This window comes from Pinus tabuliformis, chromosome 2_2, assembly GCF_031772625.1.
Source record: "Pinus tabuliformis cultivar Carrire ecotype Pingquan chromosome 2_2, CPIR1, whole genome shotgun sequence".
Classification (NCBI taxonomy): Eukaryota; Viridiplantae; Streptophyta; class Pinopsida; order Pinales; family Pinaceae; genus Pinus; species Pinus tabuliformis.
This window is the reverse complement of record NC_142300.1, coordinates 279745695-279752822: the sequence shown is the minus strand read 5'-3', so window position 1 is coordinate 279752822 and position 7128 is coordinate 279745695. Positions and strand designations below refer to the sequence as shown.

The window sequence follows — 7128 nt, the reverse complement described above, 5'->3', positions numbered from 1 at the left end:
GATACGACAATTGGGGCCTCCAACTTTCTTTGTGACATTTACAAGTGCAGAACATCGATGGAAACCATTAGTAGGTACACTCGTCACATTGTTTAGAAATAAAGCAAATAAAAATGCTATTGATATATTAGAAGATGATGACATTGACTACCTTATAAGAAAATATCCAGTCACATGTAGCCAGTACTATAGACATAGAATTAATGCTGTAAAGCGATTGATATGTCAAGATACTACATTCTTTGGAAAAATATCTGATTACTATTTCGTAACAGAATTCCAAAATAGAGGAACTGAACATGAACATGGACTGTTATGGATAGAGAATGCTCCAATATATGGAAAACAAAGCAATTCAGAAATTGAGAAGATTCTTGACAATTACATAACTTGTAATACAGATCATTTGGACCCACATGTTGCTAAATTGCATAAACATCACGATACAAGAAGTTGTAAGAAGCGAAAAAATTCAAACTGCAGATACAACTTCCCCATGCCACCAATGAAATCAACAATGATCATCGAGCCAACCAATGCACAAAATAAAAAAATCGTAGAGAAATCAATATCACTTTTCGCATTCTTGGAGCAAACAAACTACAATGATTCAATAACCCATGACAATTTCCTCCTAGAAATAGGACTACTAGAAAGTGAGTACATAGAACTATTACAACATACAATAAAGCAACCAACAATTTTCCTGAAACAAAAACCTTCTCACATTTGGAATAATAGTTTTGCGAAGGCTATGCTTACTTTACGGCATGCAAATACAGATGCACAATTTGTGCTAAATGCATATGCCGCAGCATCATATTGTAGTTCATATATGACCAAAATTGACAAGTCTATGACAAATGCATTTAGAAGAATACGCAAAGAGCATCAGAAAAATGAAATTGATGCTATGCAAATGATTCGTAAACTTGGAAATACATTACTCAATCTACAGAAAATGTCAGCTCAACAAGCAGTGCATATAGCACTTTCATTGCCATTGAGTTGTAGTTCAAGGGAATGTATATTTGTAAACACATCTCCAGTTGATGAACACACATTTATGCTTAAACCGCCTATTCTTTTGAAACAAGAACCTGATGATTCAGAAGATGTTATGTGCCATTCCATTATTGACTACTACATTGGACGCCCAAGTTCCATTAGCAAAATCTGCCTTGCAGAATTTGTATCAAATTACAGGAAAGATGGCACACCCATATCTAAAAGGAAAAAACCAAATGTTATACGATTTGTCAAATATAACAAACACAATGATATTGAAAACTTCTGCCAAGAGAAATTATTATTATATATGCCATTTGAAAATTGTGAAAATACATTGAAACAAGAATTGTCTACATGGCTCTCTGCATATACATTACATGAAAAAACAATTCAAGCCAATGAAGCCAAATTTACATATAACATCAATCCAACATGGGGTGATTTAGAGACTGCAACAAATGAGCAAATCAGTTCTTTGAATACTAACCAAATGAATATGTGAAACCAAGAGAACAGTTCCCATTATGAGGAATATGATATGCAATCGGACTTGCAATTTCCAAAACAGTTTGAAATGAAGAAAAAAATCAATCTTGGATTTCAAATTACTGCCCATCCATTTTTAATGGAGAACAATGAGTATTACAAACTTAGAAGAATGTTGAACAAAGAGCAACAAGCAATTGTAAAAGACGTTGCAATTAAAAAAAAAAAAAAACCCCAAGGAACCAATTTACCTTTTTATTACAGGCGGAGCAGGCGTAGGTAAAACACTCACAGCAAAAGCAATTTTCCAAATGCTTATACGAATTTATGATTCACGAAACACAACTGATCCTATGAAACCAAAAGGTCTAATATTAGCATACACAGGAAAGGTTGCATATAATGCAGGTGGAACAACAATCCATTCTGCATTGCTAATGCCTTTTAACAAGTCTCAATTGTTCCCACTCAGCAAAGAAGTATTGGACAACTTATCAAAGCTATATCAAGAATTGCAGCGAGCTTTCATAGATGAGATCTCAATGATTGGTAGTCGGTTCTTATATTCTATTGACAGTAGATTTAGAAACATAAAACATGTCCAAACCAAATACTTTGGCAACATTGACATCATATTTTGTGGTGATTTCTATCAAGCACAACCTATTCAAGACTCTCTTATTTTTGAACAACCAAGAATCAACAATCAAACAATAACACATGATTTCTGGAAGGATAATGTCAAGTGCTTCCAATTGCATATGACTATGCGACAAACAAATAAGAGATTCATATCAATGTTAAATAGAATGCGAACAAATTGTCAAACATCTGATGATATAACATATATGAATACAAGTTGCATGCGCCCTGTACCAAATGATCCTACATTTCCCTATTTATTTTACAAAAACAAAGATGTTGCAATGCATAACAAGAAAAGGTTAATGCTGATGCCTGGCAAAGAAATTTTAATTAATGCAATTGATGAAAATGAGGAGAATAAAGGCAATTTCCCAACCCATCAACATACAGCTATTTTGCCTTCGCACCTTCTGATAAAGTTGAACATGTTAGTTGAAATGTATGCTTGCAATTATGATGCACCAGATGGGCTAGTGAATGGTGCAGATGGAATAGTTAAAGCATATACCCATACAGATAAGGTCGATGTTCTATGGATTAAGTTCCACGACCCTAATATTGGTCATCGACAATCTAGAAAACTAGCTCATTTGTATACTTTAGACATAACACATGATTGGACACCAATACTGCGAATATCAAAAGCAATGCCTATCACATCAAAGATGGCCCAATTGAAAATACGGAAACAATTTCCAATTCAACTTGCATGTGCACGCACAATACATAGATCACAAGGCTTAACCTTGGATAGGCTTGCATTCGACCCTACTGGAGTACAAGTGCATGGCCTAGTATACACAGCATTATCACGTGTCAGAAACATAGAATCATTGTATTTTCTTAATCCTCTTAAACACAATAATTTTAAGGTTAAGCAAAAAGTAAATTGTGAAATGCAACGTTTGCAAACCACTGCAAAATGGCAATTAGAATATGACTCTTCATCAATACAATCATTGCAATCCATCTTTATTCTTTCATTGAACACTCGTAATCTTCATGCACATCTTACTGACGTATGCAATGATTATGACACAATGCAATCTTATATCTTATGCTTACAAGAAACACATATGTCATTGTGTATGGAAAATGAATATTTCAAAAATTTCAATTGCATCTCAAGTTGCATTAAGCATGGAGTAATGATATTGATAAAGAAAAATATCATTATCCTTGAACATACCCATTTTGAAGAGCAATTTGTAGAAGCATTGCTCACAAAAATAAAAGTTCACGCATTAACAATTGCAATACTCAATATATATGCATCGCCACGTGCAAATCTAAACAATATTTTGAATGTCATTGCAAAAGCTTTATGCCACTTAGATCTAAACAATATCATAGTTATATTAGGGGACTTCAATATTGATATGGTACATTGCAATCAAAAAACAAAGCAGCTAGAAACCTACATGGAAAACTACAATCTTCATTTCCTTATTGACAAAACTAATACCATGCATAAATCATTCATTGACCATGTTTGGGAAAATCTAGCTATATAAAATATAGAATTTTCATATTGGATACATATTGGTCTGACCATGATACAATATCTCTTGTCCTTCAGCTATGATATACACATGAAACAGTTTACAAAATTGCAAATTTTGACATTTTTGCAATACGTCATTGTTTTTACCATTTCTATTTTACTAAAGCATATTACAATATTCTTTTTGTACTAAACCAAATGATAACACCATACATACTATGCATTCTATCGTACATTTACATATATAAGGTCGTGTATTCATCAATGCAAATTATGCCAAAGACACCCTTTTCAATTAAGCAACACAAGCATCCTATCATAAATTTGCAGATATGACCTCATCTATTTATGAATGCTAGTACTGTTGCTAATTTTGTGTTTTTTGTGTTCGTTTGATAGTAAATAGTAGTGTGGCATTTGGTCTCTCCCATTGGATATCGTTCCCCTCTATTGTATTTTTAGTAGTTCACAATATTACTTCATCCTTATGGTTCCTGTGCATATTATCGGAAAAGAAGATGGCTTCTTGTTCTATCGTGTCACAATATTTCTCTCTTGTAGCCAGTATCAGTCAGGGCATACCCTATCCACTCTTTTTAGTTGAGGCTTTAATCATGTAAATTGTATCTTTGCAGGGAAAACCTCCTGACTGGCAAGATTTTGGTGGTATTCTAACATTGCTTGTTATAAACTCTACCATAAGTTTCATAGAGGAAAACAATGCTGGCAATGCTGCTGCAGCACTGATGACTCGGCTGGCTCCAAAGAGCAAGGTCTGTTCACTATCTTTTGTATGAGTGGCAGCCCCCATATTTTCAGTTTTCTATCCTTGGTTTTGCGGGGAAGCATGCAATTGGATGTTCAGAATCCTCTTAAGATCATGGGTGCTGCAGTTTTAAATTCCTTGGTCAATGACTTAAGACTTTGAACTTAACAAGTTCTCAGAGATGGACAATGGAATGAAGAAGATGCAGCAGTGCTTGTTCCTGGTGACATAATCAACATCAAACTTAGATATTGTTCCTTCGCATGCACGTCTTCTTGAAGGAGATCCTTTAAAGATTGATCAGGTCTTAATCCAATCCTTTTCTTTACTTCTTATTTCTGATTACAAGTGCTGGAATTTTCGGTATGCTTTTATATGGTTTCTGGGATTAACTTCGACTGTTTTCGTACTTTTCCTGAGCCACGTTTTATGACAATATTTTTGAATGTGTGTAGTCTGCCCTCAGTGGTCAGTCATTACCAGTAACAAAGGGTCCTGGCAATGGGGTTTATTCTGGCTCTACTTGCAAACAGGGTGAACTTGAATGTGTTGTCATTGCTACTGGGGTCCATACCTTTTTTGGTAAACCAGCACATATTGTCAACAGTACAAACCAAGTTGGCCACTTCCAAAAGGTTGGTATTTATTCTGGACTTCTGATTCTTTTTTTGTCCTTTCTCTTATTTCATAAATACATAATTTTTGGTGATACTGCAGTTGTACCAAATTGGCTAGTTAGGGTTCGTGGTAATATTGGATGATCCAGTACTGTTAGTTTCCTTCAAACAAGTATCAATTACTAATTGTTGTCATGAATAGGTTTTCACGAAAGGATATGACAAGGATGTTGTTGTCCTGATGGCTGCAAGAGCATCCAGAACAGAGAATCAAGATGCCATTGATGCAGCAATTGTTGGGATGCTTACGGATCCTAAGGAGGCAAGTATTTTTTTTATGTCATCATATTAAATTTTAGTTGATAAGCAGGCCTATGCTTATTTTACTGATTTGTATCTTTTGTTGTGGCTTTTAACATCCATGCATCTAAAAGGCGCAGGCAGCCATTCAAGAGGTCCATTTTCTTCCTTTTAATCCAACTGACAAGAGGACAGCTCTCACTTATATTGACAATGAAGGGAAAATGCATCAAGTTAGTAAACGTGCTCCAGAGCAGGTATTGTTCTTTGGAAGTTTGACCTTCTTCATTAGACTTGGTAATGGGTTGTATTGTTTAGAAAGTGCTTCAAAACTTATTTGTACACATTCTATTAAAACTGAAATGACCAAATACCTTATGCTAGATTCTTAACCTCGCACATAATAAGCCACAAATTGACCGGCGAGTTCATACAGTTATTGACAACTTTGCTGAACGAGGACTTCGCTCTCTTGCAGTTGCATATCAGGTTAATAATATGGCTTCTTTTGCTTTATCCGTGGGCTGAATCTTCCCAGTAAGTTCTTCTTGTTGATTATGTATATCTTTATAGCTATCTCAAAATCTTTGCAGCAAGTTCCAAAGGGCAGGAAGGAGAGTCCAGGAGGGCCCTGGCATTTTATTGGATTGATGCCTCTTTGATCCCCCACGCCATGGCAGTGCTGAAACAATCACAAGGGCTCTTAATCTTGGTGTAAATGTCAAAATGATCACAGGTATGGTGAGGTTATGCTGTCATCAGTTTCACTATTGTTTTTGTAATGCAACGAGCCAACATTTAACTATTTACTTGCAAATGTTCATCAGGAGATCAATTGGCTATTACCAAGGAGACAGCTTGCCAACTGGACATGGGTACAAACATGTCTCCATCATCCTCTTTACTAGGTCAGGACAAAGATGAATCAATTGCAGCTTCGCCAGTTGATGAACTAATAGAGAAGGCTGATGGTTTTGTTGGTGTTTTCCCTGGTGAGCAACAATTATCTTTTACTTCTGTGTTTTTTCAGATACTTTTATTTTTTCATTTCCTTAATTAGTGTTTGATTCCATATCCTTCCTGATTTTGACTAGTCATTGCAGAGCATAAGTACGAGATTGTTAAACGATTGCAGGCTAAAAAAGGCAGACATAGGAATTGTTGTTGTTGATGCAACTCATGCAACAAGAAGTGCTTCTGACATAGTCCAGTCAACAAACTAGCCCCATAGCTATTTTGTTACTATGTAATATTTGCATCCACTGTGAAATGATTTACGGCTGAGAGTACCTGCTTGCCTTGAGCGACTTATATGAATCACTGGTTTTAAGGTTTAAACATCGATTTATATGAATTATTGGTTTTAAGATTTAAAGATATTTTTCAGTCTAGGCAATTAATTTTTCAGTCAACATTGAACAGAATGTTTATTTGTGGTTGAGCATTATTGAAAGGGATCACTTTGTATCTCCAAACCCTGTTCCTAAATGATTTTCTGCATTTCTGTTTAGCATCTTCATTCAAATAAACCTTCTTTAAGTTCATAATCGTTCTTGTCATACCTGGACAGATGGATGCAAATGGTCGCTGCTCTGCAGCATGTAGGCCAGTGAACAAATTGGCCCCATAGCTATTTTGTTACTATGTAATATTTGCATCCACTGTGAAATGATTTACGGCTGAGAGTACCTGCCTGCCTTCAGCGACTTATATGAATTACTTATTTGTGGTTCACTCCATTTATTCCTTGACCTCCGCCTCCCATCCTTTCCAGACTTGGAACAATTTCCGCCAGACCA

The 7128-nt window shown here is 35.5% G+C and overlaps 1 pseudogene; it reads left to right on the top strand.

Annotated features, from left to right (window-relative positions):
* The first annotated feature begins 4164 nt into the window (after positions 1–4164).
* LOC149192397 (plasma membrane ATPase 1-like) lies at positions 4165–6552 on the top strand (annotated as a pseudogene).
* The last annotated feature ends 576 nt before the right edge of the window (positions 6553–7128 follow it).